Raw genomic sequence first — 18,621 nt, 5'->3', positions numbered from 1 at the left:
TTTGATGGAAATTGATTTTAAATTTGCATGGCTGAAGAAACACTCATGCCTGGGGAAGGAAATGTTATTGTAGAAGCTTTATCAAGAGTGCGTATGTCAAAGACTGTGTGATATGTACAAACTAATGCTGAGTAACTCAGAGTCTAATTAGTATGACACAGGAGGCGATTATAGATTTGATTAACAGGATTACTTGAATTGAAAAGTTAGTTTTAGTACCAGACCAGAAGTGTTAGGCTGAAACCCTGAAAAGTACATTGAAGCATAGGTGTATGTAGCTCCAAGAAGAAGCAGGCTCCAGTCTAAAAGCTGAAGTTACAAGTGAGTTAAACCCTCCGAGGGTTAGATATATGTATCTAATTATCTTTTGTGTACTGTACCAAGGATGTAACGTATTAAAGCTATTTTTGTTTCTTTTCAATTTATAAAAAGGAATGTTTTGGAATTTAGTTCACCACCCACACCAGAGAATGCAGACAAAATAATTACAATTTGAAATTGTCCTCAAAGTAATTGAAATGAAACAAGGATGTTTTCACAAATTGTAATGAGTTTGGTAATTCACCTTAACTTCTCATGCTCTGGCAGGAAATCTCCATCTGCCACTGGTGGGTGGGTGGGTGGGGGGGAAGAATTTTCAAATTGATACTCACCTTGTGTGAGCACATTCTGAAAATATCTTCCTTGGTCCTGAAGTCCTAGAGTTAAACTTGAATGGGAAGCTTACAACTCAGAGACAGGGGTCCTACCTCTTGTGCCACTAAACCTCTCTGACTCTTTGTGTTCAGCATTATAATAGTGGTAAGCATGGACTATAACATTTGACTTCCATCATCTGATTGTTCTACTTCTCATTAACCAAAATATGTCTTTTTTTTTAAATAAGGACAAAAACTGACTTAAAATGGTTACTGTGATCACCCGACCACACATTTAGACATGTTGAATGAACAAAACCATCTGCACTGAAATTACCATTTTATCAAAAGACATTGAAACTAAGCAACTTAGTCAACATCATGGAATTTGCATCTCCTGGTTCCTACTTGTGTGATAATGTCTCACATTAAGAGATGAAAGGTTTGCAACCAAGTTAATGAAGTCACATTCAGGAATAAACATTAACTTATATTTCAAGCAGCTTCTTGGTAGTGCAGGAGAGAAGGAAAATTGAAGTTAAAGGCAAGAATTAAAAGAGTCTCTCTTCTTGCCTGCTTCCCTCAGAGTCTTGAAGACAGTGCCTGGAGAAACAGAACATTGGAATACAACCATTACCAATTATATCCACCCACGGTGGCACAGTGGTTAGCACTGCTGCCTCACAGCACCAGAGACCCGGGTTCAGTTCCCACCTCAGGCGACTCTGTGTGGAGTTTGCACATTCTCCCCGTACCTACGTGGGTTTCCTCCGGGTGCTCCGGTTTCCTCCCATAATCCAAAAATGTGCACGTTAGGTGAAGTGGCCATGCTAAATTGCCCGTAGTGTTAGGTGAAGGGGTAAATGTAGGGGAATGGGTCTGGGTGGGTTGCGTTCCGGTGGGTCGGCGTGGACTTGTTGGGCCGAAGGGCTTGTTTCCACACTGTAAGTAATCTAATCTACCCTGCTGCTGAGGATACCAGTCAACAACTAATCAAGTGTGATCAGAGGTTAAAAATCTAAACTTCAAGGATTCCAAGGACGTTTAAACATTTTAACCCACATAGTATCTAGAACAATCTCCTTTTTAAACTGATTACCTGTGATTATGCGTGTTTGACAACATGGTTTAATTTTTTTTTCTCAGGTTTAACAGGTAATAAAATTTTCTCTTTCAGTCAAGCAAACCTTGTGATTGGCTTCTTCATTCTAATCTAGTTACTTTCTTAATTGCAAGTGTGATATTATAACTGTTGTGCTAAAAAATAAGTAATGATTTTTGTTTTGACTGGTTGGGAGGGATCGAAACAGAGGGCAGCTGACATCTCTTCTTACTTGGTCAGAACAATCATTAAATGCAACAAGACAGATTAATAAGGCTCTAACGTAGCTAACATACCACAGAGGATCATTTCTAGAGCAATAGGCTGTAAAATAGATAACTCAAACTAACCTTATATCAAACATTGATTACATTATATTCAAAAGAACTATAAACAATTCTGGTTTCAATGTTATAGAGGCACTGGCAAAATGTGTCAAAAAGCTTTACAGGGATGTTACCAGAACTGGGAGGCATTACCTATCAGGAACAATTGAACAGAGGATTAAAGGGTAATCTAATAAAAGTCTGAAAAATTCCAAAAGGATTTGATAGTGTGGATATTGAACAGATAATTCCATATTTAAAAGAGACAGGAACTAGGAGCCTCAAAAGATAAGGTAAACTCTCTAAAACCCAACAGAAAAATCAGGAGAAATGTTGTTACCCTAAGGGTAACTAGACTGTGGAACCTGTGACCCACAGGAAATAGATGAATTAAAGAGGATGTTAGGTAAACACATGAGGAAGAAAGGAACAGAAGGAAAAGATTGATGGGGCGTAGATGAAGAGGAATGGAAACAGAATTGTGTGGAGCATGACCATCAGCATGCGTAGAATGCTGTGTTCAGACTACTTTGTAATGTCTTGTGATGCTTCAGGGAAAGAAAAAGGTTACATGTCAAAAATGAAAGAGATGTGGGGTCCTAGTGGACAATAAAATGAAACAAACACAACAATCCTTCGTAGCAGTCAGTAAACCAGATGTTGGGCCATATTGAAAGTCCATATGGTGCTGAAATACTGAGGTCAACTTGCAACGTCACAATAAATTGAAGCTGTCACAACAATTCTTGGCAGCAGTGAGGAAAGTCAGTCAGATGTTGGGACATTTAAAGTAGTCAATAGCGAATTACAACAGTGAAACGAGTCTTCCACCTTGGAAACCGTTAGTATGACCACATATAGAATCCTATGTCCAGTTCTGGTCACCAAGATAGGTCACCCAAAGGATGTTTCAACATTTGAAAGGATACAGAAAGAAGAAACTAGAAGGGTTGAGGGGAATGAATTATGAAGACAGATTACGTAAATTTGGTACAGTCTCAGAATGAAATAGGAGCTTCAAAGAATGTTGTGAGAAATAATTGGGACCTGAAAGGGTTAACTAATATCACGAGTAAGCTCCACCCATCAGGAAATAAAAACTGTTCCTCAGCGAAGCGAATCAATCATTCTTCTGTACGTGCATCTGGGTATGTGGTCTGTACTTGTTACTGTACTCATACAGGAAACAGTCAGGTCCAACGTAAAAGAGATGTTGTGCAACTAGACACTACGTAATATGTAATAAACTGTTTCTGTGAATGTAAACAGAGGCTACCTTCAGCCAAAGTGTTAAGTGAGCATCCATTCCCAAATGGATGGCTTCATTTGGCTAGTCTAATACCTGCAAGAACGACTGGTGATGAATCTTTCCAGGATATCTCTGGTTCTGATATTTATATATTATGCTGGCACTGCTGGTATTAATTTTACAATATAAACAGCAGTGTGAATTTTGACCGGACAGTGGTTGTCTAAAAAATAATCAGTTCCACAAAAGCTACAGAGCACAAGGTAAGAGTCTGAAGGAATACTCCCCACTTGTCTGGATGAGTGCAGCTTCAACAACACTCAAGAAGCATGACACCATCCTAGACAAAACAGCCCACCTATTTGGCACCATATCCACAAACATCCACTCTCTTTACCACTGATGCTCAGTAGCAGCATGTACTAACTACAAGGTGCACTGCAGAAATTCAAAGATCCTTAGACAACACCTTCCAGACTCACAATTACATCTAGAAGACCAGAGCAGCAAAGACATGGGAACATCACCTCCGGCAAGTTCCCCTCCCAGGCACTCACCATCCTAACTTGGAAATGCATCACAGTTCTTTCAATGTCACTTGGTCAATACTGGAACTCTCTCCTTAAGTGCAGTTCAAGAAGGCAGCATCCCAAGGGCAACTGCGGATGGATAATAAATATGGGTCCAGAGACATCCCATGGATAAGTAAAAAATGCTAATAAATCCAGAAACCTTGTTAAGTCAGCTCCTTTTAAAACATGAATTCATTTGGGTCTGGAAGAAAAATATCTGCAAGGAGAGGGATCATTTTCAAAATTCACCTTGTTGCAACCAACACAGGAGGGAGAATGGGTGAGTAAAGAATGAGAGCCAGCTCCTTACTCTGGGATGCAATGATTTGAGGTATCCTATCTAGAACTAAAACAAGTTGGTGAACCTCACCCAGGAACTGCTTTTAACATAATAGATAGGACATACTGGACAATTTTCCACATTGTTGAGTTAATATCAGTGGTACTGCTGCAGTGGAACAAACATAGCTGGTTCTTTAGATGACCAGCCCTTGCACCCATGTTGCATGAGTTAGCTCGATTCTTGGTCACTATTGGGTGGATTTCTGCCACTTTTTAAATAAAGAACAAAACAGCATAGGAACAGGCCCTTTAGTCCTCCAAACCTGCATTGCCACATTTTGCCCTTCCAATCTAAAACTGTCTTCACTTACAGGATCTGTATCCCTGTATTCTGTTCCTACTAATGTATTCATCAAGGTGCTTCTTGAATGCTACTATTGTGTCTGCTTCCACAGGTTCCTCTGACAGCCTGTTCCAGGCACTCACCACCCTTTGTGTGAAGGACTTGCCTAACATGTCTTTTAAACCACTCCTCTCTGCTGCACCTTGAACCTGTGTCCCCTAGTAATTTACCTTCCACCTTGGGAAAAGACCTCATACTTTCCACTCTGTGCCATTCACAATCTTATTAACTTCTATCAGGTTGCCCCTCAACCTTGTGCGTTCCAGTGAAAACAAACCCAGTCTATCCAACCTTTCTTCACAGCTAAAATCCCCCATACCAAGCAATACCCTGGTAAGTCTTTGCTGCATCCTCTCCAAAGCAACCACATTCTTCTGGTAGTGTAATGACCAGTACTGTATGCAATATTCCAAGCATGGCTGAATTAATGTTCTATAAAGCTGCAGCACAACTTGCTTATCCTTATAATTGATATCCCTATCAATGAAGACAAGCCTGCCATAGGCCTTTTTTTTTACTACCTTATTTACCTGCACTGCCAGCTTCAGTGATCTGTGAACTTCACACCCAGATCCCTCTGCATATGAAAACTCCTAATGGTTCTGTCATTCACTGTATAGCTTCCATCTTCCAAAATGCATCACCACCCATTTGTCGGAATTAAACTTCATCTGCCATTTTTCTGTCTATGCCTCCAACTGATCTATATCCTGTTGTATCCTCTGATAATCTTCCTTACTATCCACAACTCCACCAATCTTTGTATTGTCTGCAAACTTACTAATTAGACAAGCCGTGCTTTCCTCCAAATTACTTATAAAGGCCATGAACAGCAGAGCTCGGAGCTCTTTGAACACCACTAGTCACAACCTGGTAAAAACAATGACTGCAGATGCTGGAAACCAGATTCTGGATTAGTGGTGCTGGAAAAGCACAGCAGTTCAGGCAGCATCCGAGGAGCAGTAAAATCGATGCTTCGGGCAAAAGCCCTTCATCAGAAATACAGGCAGAGTGCCTGAAGGGTGGAGAGATAAATGAGAGGAGGGTGGGAGTGAGGAGAAAGTAGCATAGAGTACAACAGGTGAGTGGGGGAGGGGATGAAGGTGATGGGTGGAAAAGAAGATAGGCAGGTAGGACAAGTCATGGGGACTAGTCACAACCTTCCAATCTGAAAAGCATCCTTCCATCACTACCATCTCTCTCCTATGACTAATCCAGTTCTGCATACATTTTGCCAGCTCAACCTTGAAACCACATAACTTCACCTTTTATACCAGTCAGCTACGAAGAATCTTGTCAAAGGCTTTACTGAAGTGCATGTAGACAACATCAACTGCTTTTCTCTCAATCATCTTCATCACCTCCTTAAAAAAAAATCAAGTTAGTAAGGCACGATCTCCCCCACACAGAACAATGCTGTTTATCAATAATAAGTCTATTTGCTTCTAAGTATGTATACATCTTGTCCCTGAGAAACTTCCAATAATTTCCCTACCACCGACTTGAGGCTCACAGACCTGTAATTTCCTGGATTATCGCTGCTACCCTTTTTAAACAATGGGACAACATGGAGTATTCTCCAGTCCTCTGGAACCTCACCTGTGGCCAAAGAGGATACTCACTGGAGTTTAGAAGAATGAGAGGTGAGCTCATTGAAACATAGGATTCTTCAGGGGCTTGACAAAGTAAACACTAGAGAATGTTTCCCCTCATGAGACAGTCTAAGACCAGAAGGGATAGTCTCAGAACAAAGGGGCCCCAATCTAAGATTGAGACGAGGAGGAATTTCTTCTCCCAGAGGGTTCTGAATTTTTGGAACTCCCTGCCATAGGGAGCTGTGGGGCTGAATCCTTGTGTAAGTTTAAGGCAGAGAGAGATGGATCTTTGATCAGTAGGGGTATCTAGGGTCACAAGGAAAGGGCAGGAAAGTGGATGTGAGAAATGTAGAATCAACCATGATCCTATTGAATGGTGAAGCAGTTTGGAGGGGCCAAACTGATCATCTGAACAGGTTCTTTCTTTGTGTTGGGCTTTGCCATTGGTTAAGGAAGCCCAATGAAATCTTCTACCAGTTGTTCCTTGCCCAATTGTTCAACAACTGTTCAATGGCTAACATTTCCCTGACCTGTAGTTCCACAACTGGCAGCTCCTTGACCAGTTGATGACTGACTAACATCTCTCTGAACAAGCTTGGCATAACTCACGAGCTTTTGACTTATTCATTGTCAAGTATAAAATGCTCTGAATTCCCTCTGCTATTTGAATGAGGTTAAAGTCAACACATGTAGTCATGGTCAAGACTGAGAATTCTTGCTTGCCAATCATGTAAATATTTTCTACTTTCTTACACTGTGTTATGGAGTTGCTTATACCCTTAAATCTTCAGTGGTACACGTCCTTGATCATGTAGTTGCACTCCTGTAGGTTGTAAGCAGTGTTTGTTCACTCATGGTTTTTGATCTGAGAACAGTGCTACTCCCGCTATGGTCAAGCTTAAAATAAACATAGAGGAGAGATCCAAGATGATGGTGATCTAGGAAGATCACGTTGCAGAGCTCCGCATCAAATTGTGAGTGGGATGAAGTCCTAACCCGCCCTACTCAGACCATAATGATATCCTGGTACTCTGGAAAAGTCATAGATAACCCAGCAAACTGTTAGAGAGCAACTTACCTCAGCTTCTGTCCAGGGATGTCGAAGAAGGGAGGAGATACGTCCAAGGCAGAGTCATTGTGGTGAAAGCTGATACCGATTCCTCCAAAGGATAGGATCCAGGCCCTGGAGATGCAGGTCTGTAATTTGCTTGACCAGGTTGATGACCTCAAGAACAGAGGCAGGAGAAATAAAAATTCAGATCGTCGGTCTGCCGGAAGGTAAGGAAGGTGAGCAGCCAGTGGAATTTATTGAGGACTGCTGCTGAAATTCCTTAGCTTGGAGGCAGGAATGAGAAGCTTGAAGATTGAGAGGAGTCACTAGGTCATGGTGCGGAGGTTAGGTCTGGACCAATATCCTCATCCTATCTTGGTGTGGTTTCATCACTATAGAGACAATTGTGGAAGTTTCCAGAATCCAGGGGAAGGATTCAAAGGCCCTAGTTTACAAGGGCTAAGGTATGTTCTTAACTCAGTTATGTTCTTCCCGGACTTTTCAATGGCGGTGATCTGAAAAAGAAAAAGAAAATCCGACGATGGCAACAGAAAAGACTGAGGGAGATCAGGATCCAGTACTCTCAGATATTTGGCAATGCTTCGTATTACCTTAGATGGATCTGTATATCTCTTTGACACGTCTGAGAAAAGAGAAGAGAAGAGACTTTGTGGATAAAGTAACTTAATCTGAACAATTTAATAATCCCTGCAGAACTTCACTGGTCACAAGCACTCGGCTTAATATTTTCCATCTACCACCACCCTCTATCTTCTATGGCCACCAATTCTGTATCCAGACAGTCAAATTTACCTGTATCCCGTGACTTCTTACTTTCTGAATGAGCCTACCATTTATCAAACGCCTTGCTAAGTTTCATATACACCACATCCACTGCTCTACCTTAATCAATGTGTTTTGTCACATTGTCAAAGAATTCAATAAGGCTCGATAGGCATGACCTGCCTGTCACAAAGTCATGCTGACTATCTTTAATCAAACAATGCTTTTCTAAATAATCATAAATTCTGTCTGTCAGAATCCTCTCCAATAATTTGCCCACCACCGACATTTGTCTGAATGGTCTGTAATTCCCAGTATTATCTCTTTTCCCTTTCTTGAAAAAGGGAATAAGATGTGCAACCCTCCAATCATCTGGTACTACTCCAGTGGACAGTGAGGATGCAAAGATCATCATCAAAAACGCAGCAATCTCTTCCCTCACTTCCTGTAGTAACTTTGGGTATATCCCGTCTGGCCCAGAAGATTTATCGATCCTCAAGATTTTCAAAATTTTGAGCAGATCCTCCTTCTTGACATCAACCTTTTCCAGGAGAAAGTGAGGTCTGCAGATGCTGGAGATCAGAGCTGAAAATGTGTTGCTGGAAAAGCGCAGCAGGTCAGGCAGCATCCAGGGAACAGGAGAATCGACGTTTCGGGCATGCCCGAAACGTCGATTCTCCTGTTCCCTGGATGCTGCCTGACCTGCTGCGCTTTTCCAGCAACACATTTTCAGCATCAACCTTTTCCAGCATATCAGTCTACTTCACGCTGTCCTCATAAATAACAAGGTCCCTCTCACTAGTGAAAACTGAAGCAAAGTATTCAAAAAGATCCTCCCTTTCCTCCTCAGACTCCACACACCCATTGACATAACTTGTTTATTGTCAAAAAAAAAAATTGGTTGGACTACCAACTTTGCTAAGGAATTCATTGGATGTGGCTTTTTTTTGCAGGTTGCTCTACCTCACCAGAATCTTCAGGAGTATTGTTTTTTGTGCTTTTGCTGCACTGTAACTATTTTTTATTTTGCCTATCTTTTCGGAAGTTAATTCATATCAGCTTTGCACTGTCATGGCTGTGAGACTTGCGTATTCCATGAAAACTGATTCTTCACATCTGCTGTCTGGCATATTCTGTGGACTGGCTTCTCATGTGTGGGCGTGCTTAAGGTTTTGTACCTCACAAAGTTACCAGATTCTGCTGCTTTCTCACGACAACACTAATCATCCCCTCTGGATTAATTCTTTCTGATTTCTGAATTTACCACCATCCGAAAGATTTCTCCAAAGTCAGATCTTCTTTGGACGGTATTAAGTCTGATGAAGGCTCATCAATAATTCCATCAATAGTTCTGAATATTATGAATTCTGTTTTAAAACTCCACAAACACATTTCTCACTAATCTATAGATTAATGAAATTATCTGTGGACCGCCTGAACTCTTCTGTTAAATTTTACTTCTTCAAAATATTTTGTTCTACGATTAAAATAATTGTCAAAAGATTGTAGAACTTCATTAAAAGTATCAATATTTTCTTTATTTCCTTAGAGAGCCTTAGCATCATCAGTTACAATCCCAACTGAATACAAAAGTGTGTTTACTTGTTCAGCTGTAGATTTAGTGTTTTTTTTCTGGAAGCAATTCTTTATCTGAAAACTATTCCTTTAAGATGCCCAATTCTGTGCTTTTTTGGTGCAACTCTGAAATTAAATCTTCCTAGCAATATTATTTCTCCTAGCATCTCTCCCTAATGTGATCACTTAATCTTTAAAGCTTTTCAATTCTGCAATATTTCAATGGTGCTTTACTTTCATTGCCTAAAAGACCTTTAAATCTGTTGTACAGCAAAGCCTTTTTTTAAATGGTTAACTTTGCAAGATAGCAATGTTGCTCAAATAAAAGTAAAATACTGCACATGCTGCAAATTTGAAACAAACACAGGCCGGCAGCATCTGAGAGGGAAACAGAGTTAACTCTTTAAGTGTTATATGATTCGACTTCAGAACTGGAAGGAATTAGAAAATAGTGTGTTTTTAATGGTTTTAAAAGTAAAGTTGTGAGAGGAACAGATGATGCAAGTGCTGTGATGATGCTGCCCCTTTAACAAGGTTATGTTGTCCTTGGTTTTTTCAAGACGGTTTGTAAAGGGAGACATTCTGGAATGGCTACTTGAAAAAAATGGAAGGGGAATGGCCAGTGTCCCAGTTCAGGTTATTTTTCTAGTTTAATTTAGTTTTAACAAGGAGTCAAAAACTGCTGGAGATCTAGAGTCAAAAGAAAACTACAGATGCTGGAATCCAAAGTAGACAGGCAGGAGGCTGGAAGAACACAGCAAGCCAGGCAGCATCAGGAGGTGGAGAAGTCGACATTTCAGATGTAACCCTTCTTCAGGACTGGGGTTGGTGTGGGGTTGCAGGTAAAGGGGGTGGCGGGGTCAAGAATAGTGAAGTGGGAATAGGTGAAGATACAGAAGGTACGAGCTAGTTGGTCAATGGGAGGAACGAATCCAGTTGGTGGCAGATAGGAGTGGAAGAGGGGGAGGAACTGGGAAGGGAGTCAGGGGAATGGGAAGGAAGGTTATTTGAAATTAGAGAACTCAATGTGGAGTCCTCTGAGCTGTAGGCTGCCCAGGCTGAAGATGAGGTGTTGTTCCTCCAATTTGCACTGTAATTCATTGTGGCAATGGAGGTGGCCAAGGATGGCCATGTCAGAAACAGAGTGGAAAGGGGAATTGAAATGGGTATGACTAGGAGGTCCGGTTGGCCCCTGTGGGCCCAGTTGTGATGTTTGGTGAACCGTTCCCCAAGTTTACGTTCGGTCTCCCCATTGTATAGAGGACCACATCGGGAGCACCTGATGCAGTAAACTGGGGTGAAAGAGAGGCAGGTCTCATCTGTCTCACCTGGAAGGGCTGTTTGGGGCCCTGGGTGGAGGTGATGGGGATGGTGTGCCAGTAGGTTTTGCATCTTTTCTGGTTGCAGGGGAAGACACCTGGAGGCTTGGAGAGGTTGGTGGGGAGAGTGGCGCAAACCACGGACTGTCGAAGGGAACAGTCCTTGTGGAAGGCAGAAAGGAGTGGGCATGGTCATCTTCTTGGTGATGGGGTCTAGATGGAGTTGGCGGAAGTGTTTCGGGATGGTGCGCCAGATGCAGACACCGGTGGGGTAAAGACTCTGTCTTTATTGCGTTGGGCGGGGGTGGTTTAGAGCAATGGAATGGGGAATGGAGGTGGTGCAGTGGAAGGCTGTCTGAATGAGGGAGGAAATGCACATTGTTCAAAATAGTGGAATGTCTCCTCAGCCAAGCAGATGTAGCAGAGGCGGAGGAATTGAGATGGAGTTTTTGCGGATACTGGATAGGAGGAAGTGTAGTCCAGTAGTTATTTAAGTCTGTGGGTTTGCAGTAAATGTCCGTCTGGAGACTGACACCGGAGGTGGAAATGTTGAGGTCAAGGAAGGGGAGGGAGGTGTCCGAGATGGACCAAGTGAATTTGAGGGTGGGGTGGAAGTTGTGGGTAAAGTTGATGAACTGCTCCAGTTTAGCCTGGGTGCAGGATGCTGCACCGGTGCAGTCATCGATGTAATGGTGAAAGAGTTGGGACACTGTGCCTGTGTAGGTACTGAACAGGGATGTAGCCAACAAAGAGACAGACGTAGTTAGGGCCCATCTGGGCGCCCATGGCCACCCCCTTGATTTGGAGGGAATGGGAGGAGTTTAAGGAAAGGTTGTTGAGGGTGAGGACAGCTACATTGAAAAGAGGTTCCATGCTTCAACAGAGGTCTTGACTGGACTTTCTCTCTGAAATCTCTTCTTCCTGTAAGAACCTGTGTTTGAATTTACCTTTTGCCAAGGGGGGAGTTTATGGGATGAAGCGGGGTTTAGAACATCTCCTTCGTTAAGCTGCGGTAGAGTCGTTTGTTTATCAAATAAGTCAAGTTATTCTAAATTATGTTTTCTTTTGTTTGTGTTTCATCCGCAGTGTTTAAACAAATTGTTTAGTTTAAAGCAGAGTGATTTGACCGGCTGAATCACTCCTGGAATATCTGGTTTTTCATCCGCCTTTAAAAAAAATCAAAGTTAGGGTCTGGGCTACCTTCTTAAAATAGTTTGAAGGAATCTGGCCTGCTCCATAAAAAAAGCCCACTGCAAAAGATAAAGGAAGGTAAAATAGGGATGCAGAATGGGTGTAAGTTCAGGAGTGAAAAGGGAAAAAAAATGGGTATTCTACTAAGAGGAAAATAAACAAGACAAGTGGTCAGGCTCAGTTGTGGATTCAATATTGAGATCTAAATGAAGTAAAGTGTTGGAGCAGAAAATCAAGTGTTGATCCTCAATGGTTTATCTTCTTTGAAAGCAGTTCAGTTCTCCCCACCCAGGTCTTAATGACATGATCAGATTGAAACCCAATTCAGAATTCAGTATTAAGTCTTTAAATACCAGTCAATTACACAACAGTTCCAGAGAAATCTACTACTAAATAGTCTTCAGTACTATTCTTGGGATGTTGTCAGGGCCCATTGTCTTTGCACTATATGTTGCCTCCAACTGTTTTTTGATATCACAGAGAATCAAAATGACTGAAGACTGGTATCTGTTACGCTGGGGACTATTGGAGGAGCCAGAGATGGATCAACCACTTGGCACTTCTGGTTGAAGATTGCTGCAAATGCTTCAACCTTATCTTCTGCATTTATGTGTTAGACTTCTGAGGATGGGATATTTGTGCAGACTGTTTTTCTGTTAGTTGTTTAATTGCCCATCACCATCAACAGCTGGAGGCAACAGGAATACAGAGTTCAGATCAATCAGTTGTGGGATCACTTAGCTCTGTCTATTTCTTGATGCTTCACTGATGCAGCCTCATCTCATTATACCTCATTTTTAAATTATGCCTGATAGTGCTCCTGTCATGCCCTCCTGCACTCTCCATTGAACCAGGGTTGATACCTTATCTTGACAGTAATGGTTGAGTGGTGTTATGCCAGGCCAAGAGATTACAGATTGTGCTAGAGTACAATTCTGCCGCTGTTGATGGCCCACAGTGCCTCATGGCTGCTCAGTCTGGAATTTCAAGATCTGCTCAAAATCTGCCTCATTTAGCACGGAGATAGTGCCACACAACATGATGGAGGGTATTCTCAATGTGAAAGAGGGACTTGTGTCTCCGTAGGACTATGCTGCGGTCATTCCTATCAATCATTACTTCAGATGTCACCAGTTGGTGCAGACTCTGCACTACTCACAAATGATTCTTCAACCTTATTGTTGAAAAGAAGACAGTTACTTGCTCTGGCCTTAGCTCTCAGATGCCTTGATAGGATGCAGGGGTTTTTGGAAGGTTGACCAAGAATGAGCGTTACGACCTTGCAGGACAACAACATGGCTTTACTGTTTCTTTAAGATAGCAGAGGTGACATGACTATGGTAAGCTGGAGGCACAGGAGTATGCTAATGTGTTATTATCCTAAACAATAACTTGTGCAAAAATCCATAGAGTCTATAAGCAAATTTAAGACAATGAATGGCAAGTACACCTCAGAGTAAATGTTGGCTGGCTCAGAGAGAATTTATTGCAAACTTCAGTTAGACCACAGGGGGGCAGCAAATGATCACATTTTCAAAAAGCATATCTTTTTGATGGATATGAAAGGTTTCTTTCACCGTGCACAATGTTGCTGTAACACATTCTAACCTTTCAATTTAATAAACTTTAAGTTTCTTTGAACTGTCTGTCCAATAGTTCAAAACTGGCTTCATATTGGTTACAGAATTTTAACTATTAGTGAGACTTAATATATTACAGTATTGGCACACTTTATAAAACAACTGATAAATATATTACCTGTTATCATCATGTGGATGGAAGGTACAAGTCATTCCGCAGACCTGCTACTAATATAAATGCCTACAAATTTCACTGGCAACTTGTCCTTTCACATCACGAATGGATCAAACCCCTCGGTATATATCCCAAAGCAGGACCAGGCGAAAAATTTATCCAATCCAAAGCAAGGTGCATACTGACTCTAGCTACAGGCAGTGGGTCTCTCTTTCTTTAATTTACCTACATGTGGGTGTTGCTGGCTCACTACTACTTATTGCTTGTTGCTAGTTGCCTTAAGGATGTGAAGGTGCCTTCTTGAACCGCTGCAGTCCAAGCGCTATAGGTTGACCTGCAATGCCCTTAAGGGAGAGAATTCCAGGTTTTGACTCAGGAATGGTGATATATTTCCAAGTCAGAACAGTGTGTGTCTTGGAATGGGAACCTGTAGGTGAACATCTTTGCCACCCTTGTCCTTCCAAATGGAAGTGGTTATGAGTTTGGAAGATGCTGTCTAAGCTTCTTTGGTGAAATTCTGACTGCACCTTGTAGATAGTACACACTGCTATTATTGAGCATTGGTGGTGGTGGAGGGAGTGGATGGTTATGGATGTGGTGTCAATCAAGCACGTTGTTTTGTCCTGGATGGTGTCAACTTTTTGAGTGTTGCTGGACCTACATCCAACCAGGCAAGTGGGGAATATTCCATCACACACCTGTCATCAGGCTTTAGAGAGTCAGGTGGTGAGTATTCTCTGCAGCAATCCTAGCCTCTGACCTGATTTTGTAGCCACTGTGCTTTTTGGTTAATCCAGTTCCATTTCAGGCCAATGCTAATCCCTAGGATAAAGTTAAAAATCACACAAACCAGTGGAATATGATCATAGGGCTCAGACGTTAAAGCAAAAGAACAATATATAATTGAACAATTATGTATGACACTGATCTGTTGCTATAAATTCTGTGTCTTATGATCTTACTCCACTACCTACCTGACGAAGAAGCAGCGCACCAAAAGCTTGTACTTTCAAGCAAACGTGTTGGACTGTAACTTGGTGTTGTGTGATTTTTAAACTTTATCCATCCCAATCCAACAGCAGCATCTTCACATAATCCCTAGGATGTTAACAGTGGGTGATTCAGTGATGGTGATACCACTGAATTTCAAAGTGCAGCAATTATAGAATATAGAACATAGACCAATACAGCACAGAACAGGCCCTTCAGCCCACGATGTTGTGCCGAACATTTGTCCTAGCTTAAGCACCCATCCATGTACCTATCCAATTGCCGCTTAAAGGTCACCAAAGATTCTGACTCTACCACTCCCACAGGCAGCGCATTCCATGCCCCCACCACTCTCTGGGTAAAGAGCCCACCCCTGACATCTCCCCTATACCTTCCACCCTTCACCTTAAATTTATGTCCCCTTGTAACACTCTGTTGCACCCGGGGAAAAAGTTTCTGACTGTCTACTCTATCTCTTCCTCTGATCATCTTATAAACCTCTATCAAGTCACCCCTCATCCTTCGTCGTTCCAACGAGAAAAGGCCTAGCACTCTCAACCTATCCTCATATGACCTATTCTCCATTCCTGGCAACATCCTGGTAAATCTTCTCTGCACCCTCTCCAAAGCTTCCACATCTTTCCTAAAGTGAGGCGACCAGAACTGCACGCAGTACTCCAAATGTGGCCTAACCAAAGTCCTGTACAGTTGCAACATCACTTCATGTCTCTTGAATTCAATCCCTCTGCTAATGAATTAGATTTTCTGTTGGTGGAGATGGCCATTGCCTGTCACTTAAAAAGCAGGAGACAGATGACAAAACCTGAACATGAATTTCCAAAAGGGGAAAAGTGAAGAGAGCCAGGGAATATCAGCTTAAAATTATGCAATTTCAAAAAAAAAGACATTGGATGCTGATGAAGGCTCTAACGAGCAAATTGTAATTATAATCTAAATTCCAGTGAGGAAATATTTATGCTGATACACACCTACCAAAATTTGAAGAAAAGGATATGGACAATTCTTTATGTCAGTTGAGAAAAGAGTGAAATAAATGAAGTGGTCAAATGAAAACTGAACATTTCTCAGGCAATGCGAGTGGATGGGTCCAGCATATGAATTAGAGAATCCCTACTGTGAGGAAAGAGGCTATTCGGACCATCGAGTCTGCACCAACCTTCCAAACAGGAACCGACCCAGACCCAGACCCAGACCCAGACCTATCCCTGTACTTAGCATGGCTAACCCATCTAGCCTGCACATCCCAGGACACTCCAGGACATTTTTAGCAGGGCAAATCCACCTAACCAGTACATCTTTGAACGGAGAGGGGAAACCGGAACACCTAGCAGAAACCCACGCAAACTTGGGGAGACTGGTATGACTCTACGACCACACTGACAGTCACCTGAGGCTGGAATCAAATCTGTGTCTCTGGTGCTGAGAAGCAGCAATGCGAATCATTGAGTCACCATTAATATTAAAATTTACAAATTCACACCCATAGGAGGTTTCTATGAATAATGATACCATAATCAAGGCTATTCCAGCTGCATAGAAGTTGGATCCTGAGGCATACATGCAAACATTTAGAAAATTAAGAATGCAGTCTGTGCAAACCTATATTAAACTTGAATGAGTAAAGCAATTTAACTTTAACAGATGAATTTGGCATAAGGTCATGTATAAAATTCTTAGTGAAACAATTCTACTGGAAGAATTTAAAGCCTTTTTAGTAGGATCTTGTGTTGAAGACCAGAATCAGAGATGCACAACACAGAAACAGACCCTTCGGTCCAAATCATCCACGCCAACCAGATATCCTAAATTAATCTTGTCCCATTTGCCAACATTTCGCCCATATCCCCCATACCCTTCCTATTCATGCATGCATCCGGATGTCTTTATCATGCTGTAACTGTACCAGTCTTCAACACTTCCTCTGGCAGCTCAGTCCATATACCCACCACCTTTGCGTGAGAAAGTTGCTTCTTAGGTCCCCTTTAAATCTTGTCCCTCTTACCTTAAACCTATGACCGCTGGTTTTGGACTCCTCTATCCTGGGAAAAAGACCCTGGCTGTTCACCCTATCCTCTCATGATTTTATAAACCTCTATAATGTCACCCCTCATCATCTTTTACTCCAGGGAAAACGGCCCCAGGCTATTCAGCATCTCCCTAGAATTCAAACTCTTCAACCTTGGCAACATCGTTGTAAATTTTTTCTGAACCCTTTCAAGCTCCCTGCTATAGTAGGGAGACCAGAATTGAATGCACTATTCCAAAGGTGTCCTAATCAATGTCCTGTACAGCCACAACATGACCATCCAACTCTTATATTCAATGCACTGACAAATAAGGGTAAGCATACCAAACAACTTATTCACTACCCTGTCTAACTGTGACTCCACCTTCAAGGAATTATGAGCATGCATCCTAAGGTCTCTTTGTTCTGCAATACTTCTCAGGACCCTACCATTAAGAGCCTACATCATGCCCTGATTTGCCTTACCAAAAAGCAACACCTCACGTTCATCTAAATTAAATTCCATCTGTCACTCCTCAGCCCATCAGATCAAGGTCACGTTGTACTCTGAGATAACCTTCTTCGCTGTCCACTACACCACGAATTTTGTTGTAAACTGCAAACTTACTTACTAATCCTCCTGTATTCACATCCAAATCTTTTAAATAAGCGATGAAAAGCAGTGGCGCAGCACCGATCCTTCCAGTCACAGGCTTCCAACTGAAAAACAACCCTCAACCTCCACCCTCTGTCCTCCATCTTCAAGCCAATTTTGTATCCAAATGCCTAGCTTTCCCTAGATTCCATGTGATCTAACTGTGCTAATCAGTCTGTCCTGCAGAACCTTATCCAAAGCCTTGCTGAAGTCCATAGAGACAAAGTCCGCCACTGTCTTCATCATCTTCTTTGTCACTTCTTCAAAAAACTCAATCAAGACATAATTACCACACAAAGCCATGCTATCCTTAATCAGTTCTTGCCTTTCCAAACACACGTAAATCCTGTCCGTCAGAATCCCCTGCAACAACTTACCCACCACTGATGTCAGGCTCACTCATCTGTAGTTTCCTGGCTTTCCCTCACCACCTTTCTTAAATAAAGGCACATTGGCCACCCTCCCGTCTTCCTGCACCTCATCCACAGCTTTCAATGACACAAATCTCTCTCAGCAAGGTGCCCATCAATCACTTTCGTAGCTTCCCACAAAGTTCTTGGACCTGATTAGGTTCCGGGGATTTATCCACCTTGGTAGCATTCAGAGAGACGCATGAATGTCTGATGATTATGAGCGGATTCATAAAACGAAACTTATTTCCCCGTCATCCCAATAAACTCGAGAGGATGAGAGAGTGAAAGGAAGACAAGTATTCCTCGGGAGTGGCAAGCTGAAAATGTTCCAAGATCCTGTCTTCAGATCAGAAAGGTAGGTGCTGAGGGTGAAGGAAAGAAATCAAAGGCTAATGTCTTTCCATTGTAATAAAGTTGGATACACCTTCTTTCAGAATGCTGCAAGTTGTGAAGCAATCCATGGATTTGTTAATTATTGGGATTCATAAGAGTCCAGAAAGGAAAAATCAAAAGGAAAATAGCACAGATCAAATTTAACTTTAACTACAACCAGGAGACTGGAGAGAAACATTAATGTGAGTACTGCAGAAGAGGTAATAGTGATAGAAAGAGGTTTTTTTGTCAAAAAGGAAAGATACCCCATCTTCTTGAAATTATTTAGCTAAACTCATAACTATAGCAAGAGGCACAGAAGCT

At 41.9% G+C, this 18,621-nt stretch overlaps 1 long non-coding RNA gene across 1 annotated transcript; it reads right to left on the bottom strand.

Moving 5' to 3' along the window:
• Window positions 1-912: 912 nt before the first annotated feature.
• On the bottom strand, window positions 913-7,665 carry LOC148145906 (uncharacterized). Its single transcript, XR_015761225.1, has 3 exons — window positions 7,246-7,665; window positions 5,838-5,936; window positions 913-1,241 (listed from the first exon to the last, which is right to left on the bottom strand). It is a non-coding gene; the product is annotated as an uncharacterized LOC148145906 (long non-coding RNA).
• Window positions 7,666-18,621: the final 10,956 nt, after the last annotated feature.

The sequence above is a fragment of the Chiloscyllium plagiosum genome, unplaced genomic scaffold, assembly GCF_037043375.1.
Source record: "Chiloscyllium plagiosum isolate Xiang-an unplaced genomic scaffold, Cpla_swu_hap1 HiC_scaffold_23, whole genome shotgun sequence".
Lineage (NCBI taxonomy): Eukaryota > Metazoa > Chordata > Chondrichthyes > Orectolobiformes > Hemiscylliidae > Chiloscyllium > Chiloscyllium plagiosum.
The sequence above is the reverse complement of the archived record's forward strand: the minus strand, read 5'-3'. Positions and strand labels throughout refer to the sequence as shown.